The 25,800-nt window shown below is 40.1% G+C and overlaps 1 long non-coding RNA gene across 1 annotated transcript in view; it reads left to right on the top strand.

Annotated features, from left to right (window-relative positions):
• The first annotated feature begins 14,078 nt into the window (after positions 1-14,078).
• The window catches only part of LOC148183680 (uncharacterized), a 44,524-nt gene continuing 32,802 nt past the window's right edge, over positions 14,079-25,800 (top strand). The window contains exon 1 of the long non-coding RNA XR_015773377.1: positions 14,079-14,212. This is a non-coding gene — a long non-coding RNA (uncharacterized LOC148183680). The remainder of the gene's footprint in view (positions 14,213-25,800) is intronic.

The raw sequence follows: 25,800 nt of genomic DNA, 5'->3' as shown, positions 1-25,800 counted from the left end.
CTGGAATAGAGGATGGATGCTGGATCTGGCATAGGAGGAGGCTGTTTGGCTGGCTGCAGCCCTAGGCTGTTGTCCAACAAAAAATTAGAAATTAAATCTAAGGCAAGCACTCCCACACAAATTGTTCCTCCTGCCATTTTCCTTTATTTTCTTCATGGCTCAGTTTAGTGTCACATTCATCCATTTTCACAGCCTGAGAGAGCTGAAAGTTTAGTAATTGCATATTTGTAATACCTAAGGCATTCTGACTGTTTCTGCTGCAATGGGAGAAGAGTAAGATGTATTCTGTAATAGAACCACATTACTTCAGTAAGAAAAATGGAGAATATTTTTGTGGGGCAATAGACCAGCTGGATGTTAACTCAGAGATGTCAGATGATGTCATACCTGCACGACAGAGGCAGGCTGTTTGCAAGTCACAGGGCTATTTTTTTCTCCACATAGGACATGTAAGGCCATTTGGATAATTTTTTATGGCTTACAGCAAGGGGGTGGTGATTTCTGTGCTAAATGGGACAAGATTTTGAACTATTTGGAACAGATGGAGAGACAATTGGTCTGCTGAGATAAGAATGGGAAGTTTCTATGCAGATGGATTAAGACCTTTATAATTTAAACTGTTTTTTTCTATCTCCCACCTGTGTCGAGCATACAGCTAAATATTTGCATTACCTATCCTAACATATGCACTCATTTGCCAAGCCAAATAGTTAAAAATTCCACCTTTTCTATGAACTAGCAACACCCTGAGATTTTTCTTTCAATTCTGTCGTAACCAAGAAATACTGTTCTGCAAGTGGAGGATAAAGATATTTTAAGAAAAAATGTAAGAAAAACAAAAGCAAGATGTTCTGGTAAAAGGAATTTGTCTAAAGTAAGTGATATCTAAGACACATGCCTTGTATTTCTGTGGCCAGTGAATCAGGAGGAACTTGTTTATGGGAAGGGCGATTAAATCATTGGAACAGGGAGCCCAGGGAGGTGGGGAAGTCACGTCCCCAGAGGTATTCAAGAAACCACTGGATGTGGCACTTAGGGCTGTGGTTTAGCTGACAAGGCAGTGGTTGGTCAAGGGTTGGACTCGATGGCCTTAGAGGTCTTTTCCAACCTAAATGCTTCTGTGACTCTGTAATCTGGCTGTAAACTTGTCTTCCTGTGGAGCTACCAGGAAGTAAACACAGCAGTTTACCTGCAGCACCAGGAGGTTTGGTCACTCCCAGCATGCAGTTCAGTGATTTACTGATGCTGTCCTCCAGCAGCAAAGAGCAGAAAGTAAAACAAAAGTCACAAACCCCTTACCTGCCCTGTCAGTGGGGTCAGTGAATGGTGCTTTCTGCCAGCTGGTAAGCCTTGGGATAGCTGCTTTTGCAGGACTGACCTAAATTATTGCTCTAACTATAGGCTTTCAAAATATTTGCCTCAGTAAGTGGAGGGGACTGAAGACAATGGCTGTAGTTTTAGTTGCTTCTTCATAACTGGTTTCAGATTTTTGGACATTTCCTGTGGCCTTACAAGATGACCATTGCTTGTTTGTTTTATGGGGTCAAGAACATATTTTTTCAACAGTGTTTCCCTTACACAGGAATTTTCAGATTTTCCCACAACAATTAGTAAATATTTGAATATGTTTGTGTGAGAATCTGTAGGTCTTATTATTTGGCAAAATTTCAGGAGCTTTTTTAAAAGCTTTTTAGCATTTCTCAATCTGGTTACCTGGAAAAAGGCCAAACAATAATACCCTTACATATCAGCCTCCACAGTAGCACAAAGTCCTGCTGTTTCTATGACAACAAATAGCTTTTTCAGCTCCCCCAGATCGGTTCTACGAAGTACAGTAAGTAGCCTGCACAACAGATTAGTGGGAAGATGACAAGCCTTCTGGATTTGAAGGTGTCCAGGTACCTCTAAAGGTTTGTATTCCTCAGACCTGTGTTATGCAAATGCTACAGCAGCAAAACGCAGTGCAGCAGGGAGGTGCCTGAGCGAGCTCCGGGCTGGGGAGCTCGGGTACACACAGCAGCCTGCCAATGCATAAGGCACTGTGAGTTCAATTGCTCTGCTGACAAGTGACTTGTGCATGTTGGTTTGTCTTGTCCAAATGATTCCCACTGCAAGGAAGCTGCAGTACAGAAGGGAGATATTCTTAAAGAAAAGCTGTTCGATTGTCTCTGTCCTGTCAGCATTCAGTGGTATCACATATCACACTAAAAGAAATCACTTCAGACTAGGAACAAATTTTCAAGTTTTCCTCAGGTCTTCCCATGCTTTTGCTTCCACATTTCTGAGAATTCTTTTTACAGCCTGTTCCCCTGCTCTTCCTGAATCAACACTGAACAGGTTTTTGCAATCTCACTTCTTTTAGCAATTTTTTATTTATTTAATGGTCAAGTTCCAGGTTGCGCTGTCCTTCTAATGCCTTCTCCTACCCTTGATCATCACTATTTATTTCTCCCTTAGCTTTCAAAACATGGCTTATCCCTGGAGGCTGCTTCTCAGAATCTTCTCTGGCTGTGTCTGTTCAGAATACCAAAGCTGTGGCACTTTGTGGGGAATTCCAGGCTGTCCTTTGTCCCTGGCAGTGGCAGTGCTGATAGCATTGGCCTGCTGCTCTCCAGGCATGTCCTCTAAGTCTACTTCATGGAGCTGCCAGAGTAGCAGACCTTTGTGGACTCTTTCTGATGCACATTCCTTGAAACTGTTTAGAGGAGAAAACTCAGGCAGCTTGCCTTCTCTGGTGGCAATGAGAGCAGTGAACACAGCTACATCTACCTGCACTTTTCACTCTGCATCCAGGACAAACACACTTGTCACCCATCTGTTGTTATGGCTTCAGAGGAATCTTCCTTTGCTGCCTGACTAGGCCAAAACACTGATATTTGTCTGCAGGAGCTCAGGACCTCTGGACAACGAACCAATATGATTTCACAGAAGCCACCTATTGTTTACATTACACACCTATTTATACATTCTAAAACTACTCTTCACGCAATCATGCATCTTTTCATTGGTGCCCCTGTCCTGTCCACACACTCTACATGCATCCCTCGGGGCACAGGATAGGTTACAGTCCAGGTGTTCAACTGCCCTCTGTTATCTGGCTCTTGTGGTCCTGTTTTCTTGTTTTCCAGCCTCTTCTTTCTTATTTTTAGAATAGCCCTCTATCTCAGCAACCTTGAGAATTTCCAGAGGGCCTGATAAAAAACTCTAAATATGGTTTGGCTGGAGCACATCATGGCCCAAGCTATTCAGATACATTGCTACACTTATCCACAGGAGACAATCTTTTCTTCTGTGTCACCTATTGAGATTTTAAGCTTTGAAGAGAGCAAACTGTATCAAAGATGGTGTTGAACAGACTGTTGCCCTTACCCAGTTGTTAGTACTTTGTGCTGTGAATGTACATCTGTAAATGTCATTCTGTGTTCTACGGAGAAAAGACTTCCTCTTTAATCTATTTTGTTTCAGCATTTGCTGTACCTTATTTGTTGAAACCTTTTCAAATTGTAAACTAAATCAAGACAACAGGTTTACCCTACTGACTTTTAAACCAGCACTCTCATTTATTAAAATGTGATTTCTTTACTCACATGTCATAGAGAGACAAAATGAACCAATAGAAAAATGCTACTAAAAATCTCTTCATGAAGGAAAATCTGCTAAAATTCCAGCAGGGTGTGATACTGACTCTAGTATAAATTATATTTTCTTAAGTGCAAATGTGCCAGCTGTACTCTGCATTATGTCCTGCATTTTTCACCTAATAATGTGGATATAATTATCAAATGGACTGGAATACATGCAGCAAAATATATTAGTATTCCAGAAGCAGTGATGGGCCAGGGTTGAAATACTCTCCTGTTCCTCAGGGGGCCCCAGAGTCATGCCAGCATCCTACTGAAATTCAGGTCAGGTATTTAAAATATGGTATGAAGACAGAAAATGAAGGGGTCAAAAAAAAAAAAAAAAAGATATTTCAATATTCTTAATCAAAGTAAATGAAATTTCCCCTAGATGAAACTGTCTATGCAGGGTTTTTTTAGGAAGAAAAATAGTGCTACAAACTCCTGTGGTAGACTTTATGTGTGGAAAACCTTTGTCCAGCCAAAACCAAACTACCTGGATATGAGATGAGAGACACTTAATTGTAGTGTAAGAAGGAAAACTTTCAAAACCTCCAATGTGATTTTGCTATTTTCCTGATGAAATGTCTGAAGAGAGGTGTCCCCATGGGCTGGGGATGCAGAGGGCTGATGAGGACAGGCTAGGACACACATATCAGGTGCAGTGAATACAGCACCAGCCTGTGAGACTGCAGTTTGCTTTTTATCTCTGCCCCTCAGACAATTTTCAGAGAAGGAGACAAAGAGTATTTATACATGCTGAGGTTGCCAGTGGTTGTTTACACTCTTGAAGACTGGTCAGATCCCTTGGTAGGGCTGGAATTGTTTCCAAAGACTTCAGTTATGCTCAAATTCCAGGAGCAAACCAGTAATGTTACAGACCTAATATATATTCTCTAATTGCTGCATAATGGGATGGGCACTTGGAGGTATTCTGGTTAAGCACACCTACCCATCGTGCCACAAAATCATGATGTGTTGAATATGAAGATGATTTATGTTTATTTCTCTCAGACCTAGGAATGAAGTCCAGTTGTGTGTTTCTTGTTAATGGTATGTTCTGTTATTGCCCAAGTTGATGGTTTATACCCTCCCACCCCACATTGTCAATCTACCATGAGTCTCCTGTCAATCCTACCTTATCCCCACCATATGTTTGGAATTCCACTTCGGAAATCCCCTAAATTTTGACATTTGATTAGTCCATGTGACCCGATTTCCCCCCCTACCTCCCTCATTGGATGATGATTTTGTGAACCCTGCCTTTTACCCTCCCCAGGAGATCTCTGATTAGCTGACACTTTGTACCCTCCCTTTGAACTGCCTCCCTATTTCAGCTGTTGCACGTTTGCATTTTCTGTCTTTGGCCCCCAAGATTCCCCAGAGCAATAAATCCTCTATTATCCCATACAAAAGACCTCCCTCTCATCCTTGCCTCCTCAGAGCCCAGACTGACAGCCAAAAAGCTGTAGAGCAAGTGCTCTAGTCACACCTGGGGTCATCCTGCTCCTGGGGTGTGACCCACTCCTGGTACTGGCTGAAGTGGTAGAGCCAGATAAGCTCTGGCCCATGCAATAGAGTTACTTTTCAGTATAAGAGAAGAAACAAACATTCTTTAGTGGAATTTTAAATTATGTCAACCATAAGATGTCCTTTGCTGTCATGGCAGAAAATGTCAAGGAGATATCCAAGGGCAGGAAGATTGATGGAAAAGGAATTGTCAGGGGAAATGTAGCAGGAGCTTAAAGAACTATGTGTGGTAGTAAACATATTATATTTTTTATTTGCCTTCTGCTCTGAGACTTACAAAAAAAACAAAGCAATTTTCCTGGCTACAAGCTAGAACTGTAAACCTCATGAATACCAAATATATAGATAATCCAAATACATTTGCAGCCATGGTTTGTACAAGTAGATAGGCCAGTTCTGTGAGCCATTTGAGGAAATTTGCAGGTGATATGGTGGGATTTGACCTTGCCAGTATTTTATACCAAAAGAGGGAAACTTGCCATTAGGATGTGCGGACTTGAGAGGGAAAGGTCAGATAATTCAGTAAAGCCACTATTTAATGTAGAGTTTGCTGAGCATAAATGTTAGTATGTGAGAAGCAGCGTTGATTAAATTTGGTGTTTTAGGTCCTTGTTAATACTGTACCACTTAATGGATTGCCATGGAAAATCATAAGCAAGAAAAACCACAGGAAGAACAGCGTGATTCTTTAATTATGCAAGGAGTAAGAGGGTCAGCTATTTTTCCTGATCAAAATCGCTAGCAGCTAGAGAAAATGGGAGTTGTGGTCGTTTAATATGTAAGTAATCTAACTCTCCTTTTAAAAATACTCCCTGCTAATGCCTAGTGCATGACACAAATACTCAGCAGGCCAGTGGGGCCAGGGCAAATGCTGCTAATTCTTGTTAGAGTTTCACTGCCGCAGGGTGTGTCAACAGTAACAGTAGGACATGGAGCCCTGTTTCAGCACCCACCAACACTTTTGACATATTCTCTATTACTTAATAAATTAATAATGACCCAGTCAGATCTGCACTGCCCTCTTAGGATTTGAGCCAGTTTGTCAAAGTCACTGCCGTGTTCTGGGAATACCTTTGGAGTTCGCAGCTTAGCTCATGATCAGAGATGAGGCAGGGCATGGAGAAGTTTGCATCCCACTCATTCAGCCTATCAGTGGTTGAGTGGTCCCTTGGAACCTGCTGTGATACTACACATTAAAGCAAGCCTAGGTTGCACTGTAAGCCTGAGACAAACTCCCTGTATTCCTGTTTGTATGAGCCTTTTAAAACAGAGTTACAACAGCAGCAATAATGAGTGATGGAACCTTGTGTCCAGTGTAAAGATCTGTAATGTGTGCTGTGATGAAGATAAACAGAGCACTGATTTTTTAGACATAAGAAGAATTTGCCACAAAGTGAAAGTTTCAATGATTGTGCAAACCTCTGCTTTCTCTTTTGATTGACAGACTGGTCTCTTTCTGATTACATCACACTGCCAATCTGGATTATTCCTAGGACTCAGAATAATTTTGGGTTAGTACTAGCTACATAAAGAACAAAATACTTGTATATCGTTTTAGATGCTCTTTTACTCTGTGGAGTTTTGTGGCAAAGTCTTTCTTCTCCCTGCCTTATCTCTAAGTTTTGATGAGAGTAGAAGCATGTCCTAGTTTCTTCATCAGGTGCTTTTCCAAGTATTGATTAAGACTGGTGTACATTTCAGGGATTCTGAATGCAAGCTAAACAGTTGAATTTTCTCCTTCCATGAGATTGCATGTCAAAATATTATCTGTCATGCTTACACACTAATATAGCAACCAAGAGAAAAAAGTGATGAAAGCAAACATACCAAAGCTGCTCTTCTCTTCCATGTTGCCAACTCGCTTTTTATGGCTGTGGCAGCAGCAAAGGGCCAAATAGTAGAAGAAATGCTCAGTTTGAAAGGAAGAATTACACAGATCCTTCAGTCTCTTGAAGTTTGTGAGCCAAAGCTAATATCGCAGGGAAATCCTTCACACTTGGGATTTGTATGTTAACTTGAAACTGGGTAAATTACACGTCGGATTTAATTGATAGTAACTCTTGTAGGCACATGCCTATTAGCACATCTCTTCCTTGTAACTTTGCTCCCTATCTCCATGAGGTTAGTCTAGAGGCACAAGCCTAAGGGGAAAAGACTGCCATTTTTATCCAGGTCCATCAGATTTTTTTTAAACTTACATCATTTAACAGTTGCTTTTTAGTCTTTTCCTATTTTCTTACATCTGTTCTTCTACTTGACATGCTAGAAGGTCAGACACAAAGCTCTGACAATCTTTGCTCCTCTGCTCCAACATGCAAGTTAAATGTTCCAACAGAACCCTTGCCTTGGGGAATAGAAAGAGAATGTGGCTATAACTCCTTTTTGAATGTTGTATCAGCTCCTAATTTAAGGCTGGGTAGCATTCACAGCAACTCAAACCCCACTGTCTCACAAGTACCACTACTTCATTTTTCAACATCTCAGAGGCTTTCTCTTGATGTCACTCAGCATTTCACAGCTAAATATTGTGTGACTGCTGCTGCAGGGTGATTTTAATCCCTTCAAAAGATGTGTCTGTTTAAGGCATATCATGGGTCTGCATTGTTCACAAACCCATTTATAACAGACCCTCAACATCTCTTCACACTCAGGTGTTAAAGGGTGTAAGTACTTTGCAGAGAATGCTCTAAAAGACAGAGGTATGGGCTCTGTGGCTCCTTTACCCATGGAAACAAACACTGTTGACTTCCATAAACATTCACAAACTCCAGAACTGAGAACTAAAGCTTATAGTTCTTTTGAACATAAACTGACAAGAAAAAAATAGTCTTAGCATGGTTTTTGAGAAATGCTTGCTATTGTCTTAACATAATGTCTCATGACATTGACAGAAGAGTCATATAGTAATTATCCACTTTTAATGTTTAAATTAAGTTATAAGGGAACAGGGTTTTGCTCATGTACTAGCAGTTAACTTCTATTTACCACTGCTCAGAATATCCCTGAGTCATTTGTTATATCTGTTCTCCAACTGTGTTAAAACTAGGACAACATTCCACTGAAATTTGCATGCAGAAATTTGGTTGCATCATGCTAACTCAAGATATAAGTATGGACAGGCTAAAATACAACTAGCAAATAAGAAGTGTGAAATTGAAACAGGAATAAATGCCAGTTTCTCTCAGAAGTGTGCTGCTAATAAATATAGTCTATTAAAAAGTGCTATGCATAACTTCCAAATGTGTTCTCCAAATGCTATAAATTTGCAGAAAACAAACTGATTTACACATGCAACTAAAATTATAGTTCTTCCATTTGTGACACATCACTTTCAGTGTTTGAAGATAAATAAAAATCTGCCTTTGGTGTTAAGCCAAAAGCCCTAAAGAAAGAACTGTTGGAAATGTGTTGGAGTTTATAGATTTGCTACTGGTTTCCTAACTCGGAATTAATAATACCTTTTAAATTATTATGTCACTATTTGACTTCATTAGAAAACATGCATGATTTAGATTAAAATTGATCTTAAATTACAAGCACTTGTTTAGAAAATGTTCTAAAACTGATGAGCTGTGAAACTTTCTGCACACTGTGTCATTTCCAAACCACTGCAAAACAAACTGTTACTGTGAGTTGATTGTTCCAGACTTCACAGATTAAAATCCTGGGTGATGCTAATTCTTGTATAGGTTAGATTGCTCCCTATAAGTTTGTGTGCTGTGGAAATTAAATGATGGAAATAGAAAGAAAATTAATTTTGAAATATATTTGAAAGGTCAGACCATTTTATGCTCAAATTAAACCAAACTATGCAAGGGATTAAGGACAGGCTTTTTGTGCTGAAAGAGTTTTGGTCTAGGTTTTGGAATTCTTCCTCTTTTCTTACTGTGTTAGCTCACCATCTGCAGTCTCTCCAAATGGTTCCAACAGCAGGGTACAGAAAATATACGACTCTCTCAATAAGAAGGTGACCTTTCTCCTCTGGGCCCAGTGAGTTAGCTCAGGTCACTGTTATAAATGCATGCTTTGCTAGAAACTCTGCTGGAATCACTATGGATTGAATAGTGACTGTATTATATTTGTCTTTTTGTTTTTGAATCCTTTATTTTTTTAAAAAATTTAAACCCTGCTGACAGCCAAACACAACAACTAAAAGATAAAACAGTAATGGAGAAATTGCTTGGATGGAAGGTCATATAAACAACCTCAGCCATCTGAACATATGTGTTTATTAGACACATCTGCCAGATGGAACTTTCTCTGAATTTTATTGGTTCTTTGGTTGCTATAAAACAATTGCCTTTGTAGAGACCTCATTGATTCTGGAAGAGATTGATTCTCCTTGGGTTTCGAGTTTTTTTATTTTTTCCATTTATACATGAGCACAATCTAGGTTTCATTCTAAAAGTCTTGTAGATAAGAAAATCACCTGTCTGATTTGTAAAACACTTTGAGTGGTGGTGTAGAATGAACTTAATGGAAACTCATCCTGGTAGAAAGAGCCAAGTCCTTTCATTTTTACTTTTTGCTGGGAGCTGTGCTGTCGTTTGAGCAAAATTCTTTCCACACAAGCACTGGGAGGGGTGGTAGAGGTAGGTGAGGAAGTGGATGGAAACCCTAATACTAATAGGGCTACTTAACTGTCATGGAAATAGGATTCAGACAGACTGAGAGATATAGCAAATTAATTTGTTCCTTGTTCACTAAAGATTAATTTTCTGATTTCCCTGTAATGACACCATGATAAATAGAGCACTGACAACACCTTAAAATTTGTTCATTACCAGCTGTAGTTCTTCAGGGTGAGCAACATGCTTCTGCCAACAGCGAGCTTCAACAGGGCACCATCCCCCTGATTCATACTGTCGAGTGTCCTGGGTCACTGATAAGAGCCTGGACCAGCCTTACTGGGGCCTTCCACCCCAGGAGCAGGATTTAAACTCAACCTTGAACTGCCAGTGTCTGTTTAAGCAGTGCTTCCAGCTGCTCTACACCTTAAGCACTGCTTATCCTTGCCCATGGACTCTTGCCCTCACATGGGATTCCTGGCATGGTGGTAGAGCTGTCCTATCACTGTGGGTCTGTCTGGAAATCTCTAGGCTGTGTCTGACCCATTGACCAGTGAGCCTGGCCTCAGACTTGCCCTATCACCTTGAAGCCACCTGATGGATGGAGATCCTGGTTAAAGCTGGCTGCCATCTCCAGAGCTGCCCTGCTCTCTGTGTCAGGTGGTGTGGGATGGGCCCTGCTGCCATCCCCAGTTCTCTTCCCCTTGTCTGGGCTCATACCTCTATCTTCAGACCTCATATTTTCTTCTGCTTAGGTAGTTCCTCTACATATAACACCACATTTATTTGAAACCAGGATCTCAGAAAAAATGTTCTTAAGCTCCTTTCAATTTAGGAGAACAAAGAATCATTTAGCATATATAAATTGCAGAAGACAGATGCATAATATTGATTACAAAGACAGAAAAATATTTTTTTACATTTTAAACTGTAGAATGTTAGCAGTAAGAAGTTTTAAATATCCAGTTGCTTTAATGCCTATGTTCCTTTGGTGGCTCTGTTGGATTTAGGGTATTTTATTTCTCATATTGGTGCACTAAATTTCTTCTAGTTTCTCCTAACCCTAGTATCTGTTTCTAATTTGATTTTTCAGAATACTTATGAGTCTGTATAACTAAAAATAATAATGTATCCAAGTATATAAATCAGATCACTAGAGGCTAAAATATGCCTTTATCCATCTAATCTCCTTGCTTCAATATCTGGAGAAGCATAATGCAAAAATACCACTGCATGACTTCATAAGTATAGTGCAAGCTAAATTGAAGATAATTTCACCTAAGCAAAGCATTCACAACAGAAATACAATTTGACTATAAAAAAGGAGGGTATTTGGATCAGGGCTGTAATTTGGCTTGTTCTGAAGATGTTGAAAGGTGTATTACTTCAGTCAGGGAAGACAAGACATGCTATTTATAACTAAAGAATTAGAGCAAGCTGTGTATGCTTAAATATGTATTTCTTTTAACAAGTCTACTTATGTTCATGTGACTTTCTGCCAGCATTCAGGGTTATTCTGAACAGGGCTGGAAATATAAACTAACTGGAGTTGAAAGAGTGCTTGTGAGATGATAGACTCCACAAAATGCCAAGGGTCCTTGAGGACAATGAAGCAATAATAAAACTTGTGATTTGTTTTTGTAGCCTCTGCTGGTCTGGTGAGGTTTATTCATCCTAGACTTGCAGCTAAGATCAAAGGGAACCTTTAAAATGTTGGCATAAGGAAGAGGAAAGATTGAGCAATTTGCCAGGGGCTGCCCCATGAGCCTTTCTGAGGGCTGATGGGAATGCAAAGATAAATGAGAATGACATCAAGTGAAGCAAACTGTCTTTGCCCATGGCTGAGATGTAGATAACTGGGTTGAATAAGAGCTACTAGTACTTTCACAGAAAGGTTAAAGTTTAGGAAAGGGTCAGAGTGCAGAATATCAATAAATAACACAGGATATCAAGGCATAGTTGAACTAAGTAGTAAGGTATCTTTGTGTCAGTATGATTTCCCCTGCGTAGGGTTTTCAGTGATCACTCCATTATAATTTTCTTGTACAATGAGTGAGTGTTCACTGTTTGTCTTCTTTTATAATTTTTTTAATTGACTCAGACTTCTATCCAGAGTAGCATTTGTTTCTAAGCACAGAGGAAACTTGTCACCCATGAAAAGGCAGTCTAACTTCTTTATTAAAAGTTTCTTTAGGCTGGATTTGTGAGGAATTGTGAGGAATGACATACATATAGCTGAATACTTCTTTATGTCCACTTTGAAAACTGTGATTCTAGATACATTTGAAGTTAGAGCTATGGATACATTTTTTAATTAAATTTTTAACTTCCTAAGAATCCTTGTTTTGATGGCTTAAATAACATTTAAATTTGAGAAGTAATTTCAACCAGTTGCCCCCCTGCCACACTGAATTTGGCTCAGCATCCTCTATGCATTGTCCATACATGAGGAAACAGGAGTGTGGGTTTCCAAAGCTGCTGGAAGTTGGCAGTCTCTTTTGTGCTGAATTCCTGTGGCTTGTCAAGACAGATGACAATACACGTGGACACAAACAAACCAACCCCAGTCATACTACAGTCAATATTTCTTTTTAGAGTGTAAGGCTTCCTGTATTAAGTGATTGGTATTCTTAATTGGTGTCATACCCTTCTGATGTCTGTGGATTATGTTATTCTTCCCCATAGCCACTAGAAACCACCAAACCACCTGCAAGTTATAGTTGCATATGCTGGAATCTCATAAATTCATGAGTTTCATATTTCTCCTTTGTTATCCATTGAACCCTAGCTCTGGGATTTTTATTGACTGTCTGGTCCTGTTTGCTGCACGCCCAAAATAATGTGATGCAAGACTGGCTGAGGCAAATGCAGGCACATACAGAGGCTTGTGGATAGGTACTTGAAACTCCACTGGGAGATGGCCAGGACTTTGTAAAGCAACCCCTTTGTGAGCACTACACAACCATTTTTGCAGCAACGCTGCTAGCTGCCCTACTACCCCCACAGGAGGTTCAGGTGGGGCGGGGGAAGAGACAGTGTAATCCATCTGTCCTCCTCACCATGGTGTTGCACCTGGAGCCATGAAATAAGCATCATATAGCATTAGAGGGGTTTTCAGCAAATGTTCAGCTCTGCGGAACTACTGCAAACTAGTGGTGGCTGTGGAAGATCAGGCCATCAAGATTGCTGGCTGGAGATATGTAGCGGGATGACTGTGTACTACAACCAAATGCCTACCTAGCTGCCCCCTCATTCTCCTTGTCAGCAGGATGAGAGGGCAAAATGAAATAAAATTAAAATCTTAGAGGTTGAGACAAAATCCAGATCACTTATCAACTACAATTACAGGAAAAACAGATTTAGTTAGGGGAAAATAATTTATTGCCAATTAAATTAGATTTGGATGGCCACAAATGCAGGAAATTAAATAACACAGGGAGCAATATAGAGGGGATAGGGGAGTGTAGTCACTTCATAACAGTTCCTATCTGCTGCTCCTTCCTCCTCATTCTTCTCTCTGCTCCTGTGTGCCCTCTCTACAGGCTGGGGTTTCCTTCAGGGCTTCTCCACCTGCTCCAGTATGGGCTTCTCTCTGGGCTCTGTGCCCTTTGGATGCCTGGAGGACTTTCTTGTCTTTCCCTCCTTCTCTGACCTTGGTGGTTGCAGGGATTTTTCTTCCTGCCTGGCAGAGTTTTGCCCTTTCTTCAATTTTATTTTTTTATTTTTTTTTTTCCCAGAGGCACCACCACCTTCTCTGAGGGCTCAGCTGTGGGGCTCAGCTGTCTGGTTTGTGGAGCCAGGAGGAATCAGCCCCAGCCTCCACTCACAGTGGCCATTCCCACTGCCAGTGTCCACCACAGACACCTGATCCAAAGTGTCTGACAGGGCACCCTGGAGCACATGGATCTGCCCATCCCACGGCTGGCTGCCCATGGGGTCAGTGTCCTGTGGGAGCCCTGCTGCTTCATGCAGGTTCTGGCTAGGAAATGTTGGCAGCTCTTTGGGGTTTAGTGAGCTAGTCCCTGCTGCCCTGTGAAAGTCAGTGAAGCTCCAGCTTCTTCAGAATAAAAGTAAAGTCCTTAATCAAAAGCTGGGTTCTTCGTGAAGAAAGGCTTGTGATGCTGGGGTCCAGCATGGTGTTGTTTTTTTTTGTTTGTTTGCTTTCCCCAGGTGCCTTAAGTGAGAGTGCTGGTCATGGCCCTTGTTATTCTGGGAGACTCTGATCACCTGATCATCATTAGTCTTAATTGCTTGCCGCTGATTTCAATCACAGACATAAATTGGGTGAGTATATAAGCAGCTGCAGAATACTAATAATAATGATGATGATGTGATGGGGCTTGGGGGAGGTTGGTTTTGGCTTGTGAGAGGAATTAAGGGCTGGTGACATGAGGGTTCTATAAGAAGATGTTGAGAGAGCCTTGTCAAAACTTCTGAGGACACTTACTATGAGTACTGGAGCTGATTTTAGTGACTTCTGGAGTTGTGGCTATGGTATGTATTTCTTAGTGCTTTATGAAGCTGTCTGATGTAAACAGGAATGTTTAATGAAAGCATTTTGGAATATTATTTCTTGAGTATTTTTATGAAATCATAATTGGTTTTGTTAGAGGTTAAGATGGTTTTTTTTTGTATGAGAGCTATTTTCTGCAATCTTTATGAAAAGCTTGTGTGTGTTTATTAGAATTTTGTCTTCAACTTTTTATGCTCCATTTATATTGTAATAAAATATTCCTAAAGTTGAAAAGATAATGGGGATGTAGTCTGGTGAGTTCTTAATGGATATTTTTCACAAAATTAATGAAATTTTTAGGTAAAAACAGCGTATTTGTTTAGTAGTGCTTTAATGAGAGTTTTAATAAATATCAATTTGAGCATTTTTCTTCAGTGTTTCCACAGAATATTGGAACTAGTTTATGAAGTGTCATGGATAATGCTCTGGAATTATTTATAAATATTATTTAATGAGTTTATATAGGGATTTTTTGTGTTTGATAGCTTCAGCCAGTTTTGGTAGTTCTGGCTATTGTGGACCTTGAATGAAAGCATTGGTACCTTCTCATAAATACAGATACATATATGTACCTATACAAATACACTAAAGTTATTAGTATTTGTTCTTTAGCTTTACTGAATGGAATTATTACAATTTTTGTGATTGTTCTGGGGCACAGTCCCAAATGTTTGTGTCAAATCAACAGCAGTTAAAATGCTGGAAGCTGGAAATCAATAGTAGCAGACTTCACGTTTAGGTACTCAGTACAGGAATATGCCAGTGCTAGGAAAAAAGGGTGCAGACAAAGGTTCCTACTGTGCAACTTGCTTTCAGCTTGGCCTGCTGCAGGAATGTGGGTCAGCTGTGGTAGAGAGCACCAGCGCATAGCTGGAGGCACTGGAGGGCTCTGGGCAGTGCCAGGGGCTGGTGGGAGGCAGGAGCTTGCTGGGACCAGCTGCTTCCAGCACTGAGGGGCTGCAGCAAGCTGCTCGTGGAGAAGCAGAGTCTTTGCCTGGAGCATGGTCTCAAGCCAAGTGGTCTTTTTGTTCCTGAGCTCCTTGCTGTTATTTTCCACTGAGCCCTGGCTCAGAGGAAGGCTCTCTGCAGTGAGCTGTTGAGCAGCCAGGCTGTTGGCTCTGTGGCTCTGGTGGGTCCTGCTGTGTCGCTTCACTGCCTTCTTGGCAGGTCCAAGCTTCCTTGCTGAGCTGTCTGGACCTCAGACTTTGGGGGGCATCTTCAGTCCCGTTTTTCCTTTCCTTCTCTCAGCTTCCCCTGCAGATCCCTGTGCAGTTTTTGAAGTACTGAAAGGCAAAATGTTGCATCATTCGATACACTGTCCACAAGAGAACTGAAAGTAGCAGATGGTTGTTATTCTTTCCAATTTCCAGCACAGATTAAGAAAAAAAATCTTTTATTTGAACTACCGCCCCTTTGGACTTTTTCCAGTATTGAGACTAAAGATTTTGGGTTTTAATATCTCTTCTCTTACAGCTTGTATTTGAAAGAAAATTTACCCCTCGTGTCTTTGTATGGTATGCATTTGTATGCTTCTGTATGGCTGTTCAGGCAAGGTTGGTGCTGAGAGGGGCAGCAGGGTGGGGGCGAGCTTTAGTGTGAGGCAAAGTGTAGGAAGGGCTCAGTTTGCATTAATGAGGTTGGCAACAGTGTAGGAATCTATTTTGAAGAATTAATTTTTTTTTTTGTATATTAAGGAAATCAGAGGGTCGATTGTTTAGAAGTAAAAATGAGCACAAAAAGATACAGAACAAGATAATTTGACAGACTACTTCCCCTCAGGTACAGAAAAAGCACAGTGGTCTAGTCTAGAGCAAGTGGTAGGGCAGCTCTGCTTTGCAATGTCATTACCATTATGTAACACTATTTCTTAAAATTCCATTTGATGTCTTGGGGAAATATGGTAGAATACAGTTCTACAAGAAATGGTTTGAACAGAAGGGGCTGTTTGCCTCTTGTTCCTACCACATAAATACCTCTCTATTTTTGCAAATTCTCATGTGGATGCAAATCACTGTTCTCCCAAAAGAATCTCTTATGTCTATTAATGTGTTGTGGGACATGAAATATCCTCTTAGAATGCTGTGAAATACACTTACTAAGGTGCTGTGATATATGTTTTGTACTCTGGAAGGGTGCAGTGCTATGAAATGCTCCTCCCTAGTTCCAATGTGCTCTGGAACCTGTCCCAGGCTGCACAAACCAATGTTTTCTAACGAGGGTTTTAGACTGCCTCTGCCTCTTGTGTTCATCTTAGAACTGGAGTAGAAGTTGAAGTCTTTCCCCCATCCCCAGCAGTTTGTGAGTCCCTATCCTCATTGACCTGTGTATTGTGGCTCTCATCTGGGAGGGGATTCTATCTGTGCCCTCTGATATTGACCAGCAGCTTCATCCTTGCCAGAAGTCTGCCTGTCTTGTTATGATTTGTTCTTGGCTGTCTTAGAACTGTCATTCTGTTCTTTGATCTGGAGGACCTTCCTGTGACCCCTTTCAGCCACTCCATTAGCAGTAGCTTGGTATGGGTTCCTGTTGTGTTATTTTTCTGAAAGGCTGCTTTTTTATAATGCCACAGGATAAAGAAGAATGTTTCAGCCTGACTCCTGTTGAATGTGGGAGTGCTGCAGTGCTGTGGTGATGACTGTGGTTATAAACGATTGCAAATGGATTTCTCCTGCCTGCATCGCTGTGGCTATGGAGCAGCAGCCAGCCTAGAGGTACCTGTGGTCTGAGTCACTCCTAGTGGGATGTGGAGTACTATGTGGTGGTAGCAGATGTGGGTCTGAACCATCACAGCTGACTGCTGTGCCATGGTAATTTTATAAGCAGGGAATTTAGCATACTCCAAGAGGAGCTTCAGAGGCAATGTTGTGCCAGATAATCTGCCTGAGGAACTGTGTTCACACATAACTCAGTGGAATTATATTGAAATTTATGCCAACTCTTTTCCCCCCCTTTGACCTGAGTGAGCTCTTTGAATCACAGTTAAGTCAGCTGTGACACTAGAAAGTGCCCCTTTGTTTTTCTGTATTTCTGCAATTGGGCACAGCAGAATGTGTGCTGTGTGATTTGAAGGAGGGACTTATTCTGGCTTTTGATGCGACTTCAATGTAATCTGCTGCTGTTGGAGTAGTCCCTGGGGGATTGTGTTGATGCTTGCCTAATTTGCAGATGAGGAAAAGCATGCAGATTTACTCTGCCTTTCTCACAGAGGATATTATGATTGTTTGGATTGTTCACATAAGGAGAAGTAAGCATTTTGTATGGAGACCTTTGTGAAGTGCTTTAAAAAAAGTTCTTCTGTGGAACTTCTATGCAGAGACTGATTTATGTGAAGAAACAAAGTCCCCTGTATAGGGAGTTCTTGTTTTCTAAACCAAAGACAAAAAAATTAGCAGTGCTTTGAGTAAGTTTAGGGGAAAAGATAGGAATCTAAACGAATTAAGAGCAGCTTAATGATTTGTCCATAGCTGAGTCAGTAGGTAGCTACTCTCAGCTGTGGGTTGGCTCTTTCCAAGGCCATGCTAATACTCTAAACCTGAGGGTTTTTGATGCTTTGACTGTGTGACTACTGGCTTAGTTCTTTGTTCTCAACAACAGGGATCTTTTTTTGTCATTGAAATAATTTGGTGGGGGAAGAAAGAAACCCAAACACGAAAACCCCAAGCACAAGCAACTTTCTTATTTCTAACATCCATTACATGCTTTTCAAAATGTTTCTGGCATTTCCCATAACTTGCAAATGCCTTTCTTGGGTAAGTTGTTTCTGTTACCCTACATCAAGGATAAACTTTTCTTGTGCTGTGAAGTAATAACTTTTAAGTAAAAGGATACAAATATCTGAATAATATAGCATTCTATTCTATATTATCCTAAATCTTTGGACACTTTGGAAACTTATTGAAAGTTTTAGGGTGTTTTCCCAAGTACTAAGCAGGTCAAAAAGAAATAAGAAGCAAATGGAAAGCTGAAGAGTGTGGCTGTGTTCTCAATTACTGATGTCAAGAGGTATCTCAATGTTTGGTTTACTAATAGCCTTTCTCTGTGTGTGGAAGAGTATGTAATTTTTTCAATACGTATTTATTATGGCTGCCTATTGAGAACAACACTGAAATACCATATCTCATTTTGCTGTGAATGAGGGCAAGAAAGCCTTTCACCATGAGGTTTGTTATTTATTAGAGAATAGAGCTGTACAAATTATTTTATGAATTCTGATTAGGAAAGCTTTTTTAGTTAATATACTGTTTGCCAGCCAGTCCCAGCTTCTGAAAACCCCCTTGTAACACAGAAGTCACTTAGTTCTTTTTAGGTAGTTGTGTGAAAGTGATGCCTTGAGAAGGTTGACTTAGAACAGACTAGACAGAGTTAAGAATAAAGAAGGTATTTGTTGAAGGGCCTTAAAGGATACACCTTGGGCAATACAGGAGCCTGGCCAGGGCTACACCCAAGACGGATCCAGAATGGTCACAAAATGGATGTCTGGTCACGAGGTCTCAGATTTTTTTAAGATTTGGTCCATCTGCATATTGGGGTTAATTGTCCAGTCACAGCTTCAAGTTATGAAGTCCAATCCTTCTTGTTTTCTCTCTTCAGTCCACTGTTGTTTATGCTTTTGGGCCTGAAACTTGTAATGTTTGTTCTAACAAACTTGTAATGTGTCAAGAGAGGAAAGGAATTGTTTTGTCAACCTACTCTGTGAAGAGAGCTCATTAACACTTAATATAAAGCTCTAAACTACAGACCTAGGCAGCACAGAATCTGAAAAATATGAAAGCTAAATCTTAAGGCATCAAAAGGACTCCTAGTACCTGGCTCAGTTTGTTTTTATTGTGACTGGACAGCTAACTAGGGTAGGATTTGAGTTCTAAATGCAGTTGCTAGTTTTCAGGGCCTTGGTATTTGAAGTTTCTGCTTTTAACAATGTTGTCCTGTTCTCTTCCACCCCGAACTCCAGCGTCACCTAGATTGCTCTGACAGGTGAATATCCATAATTTTGATGAACTATATTAAAGATAAATTGTTTAAGACATGCCCCCCAATTCATTCTGCAATGCTATCATTAGAAACTATGGCTGGATATATGTGGCATCATTTCCTGTGCCTTCTTGGAATATGAGGAATAGAAATTATATTCCTAAAAAACCTCTTCATTTTACGTCATATCTCAAACTTTGTATGTGCCACTGTGCCAAAGATATTTGAGCATGCCTAAAAGCTCTTTAGGAATTCAGGGAGTGGTCTGATTTTCACAAGCCATGTGATCCAGCCTGTGTCTGTCATGCTGTACTGTAGAAAATGAAAATTAAGAATATGCTTATATTTAAAGAGATCTGGCTATTAGCTTTCTGCTCCTTTTCATGGAAAGCTATGCTGTTTTGTGACTTTTGAGAAGACCAGTTTTGAGGTTGGGTGTGCAAGGTGGTGTTTGGAGATGGTTATTCCTGTGGCAGTTTGATACATTAGCAAGTAAATTATGTGGAACCTATGAACTTTAAATTTAAAAAAAATTGAGTGTTTCTGATTTCTTTTTACTACCTCAGATGCACTTACATCTGGATCCATTTACATGAGAGAATCTACTACATCTGTAAATCCAGTTTTCTAATGTGTCACCATTTCTGTAAGGAAAGACATCGTTCTTAAAATGGAATTGGGTTTTTTTGCAGTAAATTTCACTTGTCACCTGTCTGGTGATATTAGCTAATCAGCTGGCTTTGACAGTCACTGTTCCCTTCCTTCAGATGTGGAAGTGTGTGTGTATTGCCCACACAGCTGTTTCCAGCTGTCTTGGGGAAGGCTGCAAGGCCACTTGTCAGTGAGCGAGTCCTTGGCTCAGGATGTGTGCAGTTGTGAGGGTAATTGTCATTGCTCCAAGATCATCTGATAAACCAGAACGCTGAGATAACAAGAGAAGGTCTAAAGGATTGAAGGTCAAGGCTTTAAAATGCTTAGATGGGCAATCTGCAGTGGAGTGACATTGCTTGCATGGGAGGAGGTTGCAGAAAATCTGACTGGCTTTAATGTCAGACCTGTCCAGGCTCCAGTGGGAAGCTGTTCCCTACAGCAGCTGGATGTGTAAAGCAGCTTGAGGATGCCTGACTCCTACAGGATATTGGCTTTTAAAAGCAAATAATTACATGTTCTGGGTACCATAGTCAGGAACACCATGAAAAAAATGTTCTGTAATCGTTTGAATACAGCAATCACTTGTTCAAGTACTTTATATTTAGGTCCTAATGAGAAAATGACTGCATGTTAAATTATATAAATCCACTAAGTGAGAAAATGATAATTTGAGGATTATCTTTGGAATGGATGTCTATTTTGTCAGTTGCAGAGATGCTACCTGAAGTTTGTGCTTTGGCAGGCAGTCATTCTTTAACTGTGGTATTTTAACAGTTGAGTTACTGCTTCTTTGATTGTGGCAGCTGGCAGATATTTCATTATCATTAATAGCTGTAGGTTATGGAGACCCATATATTTTTCACTCAATAAGAATTTAACATATTTCTACTTGCCTCATCGGGCTGCTAAAACCTTTTGATGAAGGACTGAGTTTAGCTTTTCTTTTTCTTTTGTAGCATGACAATAGAACATTTGAGAACTGGTTTTTTCCTAAGGATAGATCAAAAATACTATGTAGAGATTCTTAATCATTCTCCATCTCTAGAGGTTTGTAAATGAATTTTGTGGAATTTTGTGCTTGTTTCCTATGAAATTTTACAGAACTTACTTGTGTACAAGTTACATTTAGACCTTTGGTCAGAGAAAAGTCAGCGTACTTGTGCTAAGTTCAGTAAAGCTATGTAGATTTCTACCAAGTAAGGATTAAATTTAAGCAGTCTAATATTTTCAATATGTTTAGAGTTTTTTAAAAGAAAAATTTTAAAACCTGGATATTAGTTCTTATCACTCAGCAGTGAATGTTTTTCTTTGCAATTTGCTCCCACATATGCTTATCAGAACCTTCAGAATTGTTCCTACTTAAGCTGCCACCTTTCTGGAGAGATACAATGCTTCCAAAAGAGAAAAAGGAGCAAGAATCACTTCTTTGCTGCATCCCAAGTGGTTTTCTGGGTTGGTGACACCCATTTGTTCCTGAGGGTATGGGTGCTGGATCCCCAGCCATGCAGATCAGAATAGTGCTTGTTCTGAGCTTGGTGTGGCTGCAAGTTGTATGGTTAGTCCCACATTATTTTTAAGACCATGAGACTTAAGCTTAAAAGATCTCAGGAAACATCCCTTTGGCAACTGCTAGTATGAAAATAAAATCCAGTACATGCATTTTCATTTAAGTTAAGGCTGTTTTTTTTTCCTGGCTCTGACTGCTTTTTCTACTTCGGTAGATTTTCAGATGGCAGAGCTAGGCTTAGAGTTTCTAGGTGTCTGTGGTCATCCATTTTGGCTGTATCCAGCACAGATACAGTGATGCTGCTGGGATTTTCAAAGCAGTAGCAGTCCTCAGGTGCTGCCCTTGATGTGGTGTGCTGTGGTTAAGGCCATGCTCAGGTTTTCTATAAATACCCTACGATCTGGGCATGGCAGAATACCTGTCAGGGATTTGGGAACAGGAATTCACTACAGAGAGCAAAAACAGGGGACCTGTAACCACGAGATGAAGCAGCTCTCAACAGACCATTTCTGGTTTGGAAATCTCCAGTGTTCCCTTGCAGATTCAGCTACGTGTATTCCTCACCCAAAAAATTGCCTCTTCTTGGCCTTTAACCATTCCTATTTGTTAAATTGTGTCCTTTACATGCTGTTTATTTTTTAAGCATTTCTTGTGATCACCTTCCTTGGTCTTTCCCAGTTCTATGCAATGTAATCATATATCAAAAATACAATTGATGTTTCCAAGTTGGCAACCTAGAGAAGGGGCTGAAAAGTGGAAAAATTGACTTTTTAGAGTTTCTTGAATGGGCTTTGGTGTCTGGTTAAATTTGGCTTTGGTCAAATGTGGCTTTGTGTGTGTAACTTTAAGCTTCTTTACATGGTATAATATCCCAGAACTAGGTCTTAAAACTTGACATCCTGGTGTTTTAATGTCTGAAATACTTGTTTAAGGGTCACAGTAACACTCTTATACACCATTTTATATGGTAATAGATCTGGGTTTATGGAAGAAATTGTCATCTCTGGAGTCAAAGCATTTATTTTCTTGATCCTCTTCTTTTGTGTGAAGTCTAGTCTATACTTTTCTGTGTCAGTGTGTGAGTTCAAGTTAATTACATTGACCTTTTGCTGGACAGATGGCTAAATAGATTGCAGTAGTTATAAACCCTTCTGTACTGCCATACAGTGTTTTCCTTATGTCCATAATATCATGTTATAGGGTGCTTTTTTAAAGTCTAGTCCACATTCAGCCATTTCAGCTGAACACTGTCACTGTTAATATTAAAAAAAATCTGATTTAGTCAGAAATGTTTTCCTGTGAGCAGTTGCTCCTCGTAGCATCCCTACAGGTGCTTTTGCCAATAAGTGATTGCTTCCATGTGACAGGAGAATGGCTGTCCTTGTAGTTAAGGATAGTGACTGCCAGCCCTTGTGTATAAGCTCAAGATCATGAATAAGTGCCTCATGTTTCTATTTTATTTCCTCCTAATTTAATGTTCCTGTTGATAGCTCTCATTTCAAGGGTTGTCCACCTTATACCCACTCTACAAGTTTATTGCTATGCACTAGCCTACTGATTGCTTTCCTTCCTCACAATTTTACTTCATTGAGGGTGTGAGTTTAAAGTATTTCTGAGTTTTAGAACATTTCACTAAGGGTTTACTTGTTTGCTACAAATCCTGCTAAGAGTCATATCTGATAGTCTACATCTTAAGAAAGAGTTTAGAAACCTAGGCCTCCAACTATAATTACTGTGAGGGTACAGAATACAGTGAACAGCTCCTTTTTGCCATGAAGAAGTTATTTGTTTTGTAATGGATTTCTTAAAATGAATTGGGATACAAAGTTTCATTGCTGTAAAAGACACTTTAAATTTTGTTCTGAAATCTGAATCAAATGAAAACCTCAGTATATTTGAAAGAAGTAGTTTTCTGGAATTGCTTGTTTCAGAATAATAAAGATTGTATGACCAGGTTATAGGCACCAGATGCCAGGGCTATTATGTGTTTAACCTTGAGCATCGTTGCTGTCCAAAGGAGAGAAGCTTTCTGGAATTGCAGCAAAATGCCGCCAGGACTCAGACATGCAGAAGGTGCAGAATTCTGCAGGCTGTGCTCATGTGACTGCTAAAAGCTCTACTGAGGTGTCTAGGGGCTTGAAGGTGAAAGAGGAAGCTGGCCTCGGCTGTAGAGCACATCAGGACTGTGTCAAGCATTCAGCAGACCTGAAGGGGAAGGCAGCCTTTGCCCCCACCTGGGCCAGGACTGTGCTGGCAGTGGCCACCAACTCCTTGTGCCAGCCAGAACCCCCTGTAGAGTGATGGCTTTGGCCAAGTTCACAATATAATGGATCAGAGCTCTGTACTTAGAGAGTCTCTATATTTAAAGATACTTGAATTTTACTATACAGTTTATGGTAAAGTTAACTGGATGCAATTGCTGAATCAGGTTATAACAACCTTGCCCAACACTGGCTGAAAATGATGGAACTTAAACAGTGATACAGTAAATGACAGGGTTTGTAAGTTCAGTTTAGAATGATAAACAGCAACAACAAATCTGTGTTTTACAATATACTGGTTGTTTTTTTCCCCTGAAAATGTTGTCCTTATTGGCTGTCAAATTAAACTGTAGTAGAAGAGAAGCCATTAGGTTTGTGTTCCCATCTTCAAATCTAGTTTCTTTTAATAAAGAGGAAAACAATAGTATATATGCTAAGAATATTTTTAGGAATTATTTGCAATGACCATATGTAAGTCTTTGGGAATTGAAGGAAAAAAAAAACCACAAAAAGTCACAATAGCTTTGACTGTTGTCTTAGAGTAAAAAAAAATAAAAGGGGGGAGAAAAATGAAGCTCCTGTGGAGATAATTGAAGCTGAAACATTTCTTGTGCTCTTGAGACGAGCTGCAGAAAGCAAATTATATGAGAAAAACAAAGGGGGAAATGTCATGTGTCAGCTCTCCTCATTTTCTTCTTGGTTGCATGCCCAGTCTCTAAACTTGTACTAAGCTTTGCCATGGCAACAATGTCAGTGAGGTGCTTTCCCGTCCGGAGTGTTCTTCTTGCTGCAGGTTTGGGGAGTAGAGATTTGGAAACTGTTTCTGTAATCTTATACTTCACTAAATGTGAGCCTTTGGAAGAAGTGGGTATTCTGTGTGACTAGAAAGGTTAAAAAAGAAAAAAGCAATTACTTTCAAAAACGCAAATGGAGCCAACTCTGCATTACAACAGCTTTACAATTTTTCCTATGGAAAAAACTACACACATGCTATGCTTGGAAGAGCATGGAAACAAAACCAAGCTGTGGGTTCTCTGATATTCCCTACAGAAGAGAACCACAGCAAGGCATTGTTTAGAGCAGCAGACTGAGGATCAAAAGGGTGACAGAAATTCACTAAGAGAACAGCTGGTATTTAAAACAGCTGAATTTAAAGCTATCTAGACACATGAATTTTCTAAGGACAGGGCATTGTATAATCTTAACCTGGATTCTGGCATTGAATCACTACAAAACCTGTGAAGACAAACTTTGAAGAGTCAAGGATACAGCTCCTAGCTGTAAATGAATTCATGCTGAAGCTATACAAATCCAGAAATATTCCATTTTGCTGCCATGTCAATTCATTGAGAAGCAGCACTGAAAAGGAATGATTTCAGTATCAAGTGTCCTGAAATTTTGTGGAAACAAATACAAGATTCCTTAATTTTCAGTTTGTACAACAGTGTTTTGGTGACAAATCCAAAACACACCATGCCAGCTACTCTGAGGAAAATCAGATGTAACGCTGACAAAACCAGTAGTCCTCACATTTCCTCCCTCTTAGCAGCTGTGCATTTGCAATTATCCAAGAAACTATTTAGTGGTCTGAGTTAGGAAATGGAAGGATGAGAGAAAAGAAATGCTCTTTTACCAAGAGGACTGTCTCCTTATGTGGTTTGCAGTACACGCTCACAAAGAGTTGTGCCTCCATGAGTGAGGCAGGACTGGTTCGTCAAGGTGCCGTTCATCAAGGCTGAGCCTAACAAGAATTTCTCAGATCACAGCGCAGCATGGAAAGGGGGGAAGGATGCACCACCATGAAAAGATAGGATTTTTTTTGAGGAACAAAGTGTATTCAGCTTTTGCAGTGAAATGTGATTGCATGTTTTGCTCAACAAGTACAAATTGGGTTGAAATAGCAGTTCTTTGTTAATTTTGAAATACATTTCCATGATAAAAAGGAAATTATTTTCTTGTATCAGAACTCAGAATAGTGTGCTTCAGTGTAACTGTTTCTATTTCTGACATAGCAGCTTTTTAATATAGACTATAGAAGCAAATATTACTGCTACTGCTGCTATTTACCTGAAGGACAGGTCTGTTTTAAGGGCTCTGGATATGGACATGAAAAATCTGTCTCATTCTGAGCTGTCATGTGCCTAAAATGTACTCAAAGGTAATAATGTATTATGCCTCT

This window comes from Pseudopodoces humilis, chromosome 10, assembly GCF_049639895.1.
Source record: "Pseudopodoces humilis isolate 2021_Gansu_Grassland_sample_001 chromosome 10, ASM4963989v1, whole genome shotgun sequence".
Taxonomy (NCBI): domain Eukaryota; kingdom Metazoa; phylum Chordata; class Aves; order Passeriformes; family Paridae; genus Pseudopodoces; species Pseudopodoces humilis.
This window is presented reverse-complemented; position numbering and strand designations above follow the sequence as displayed.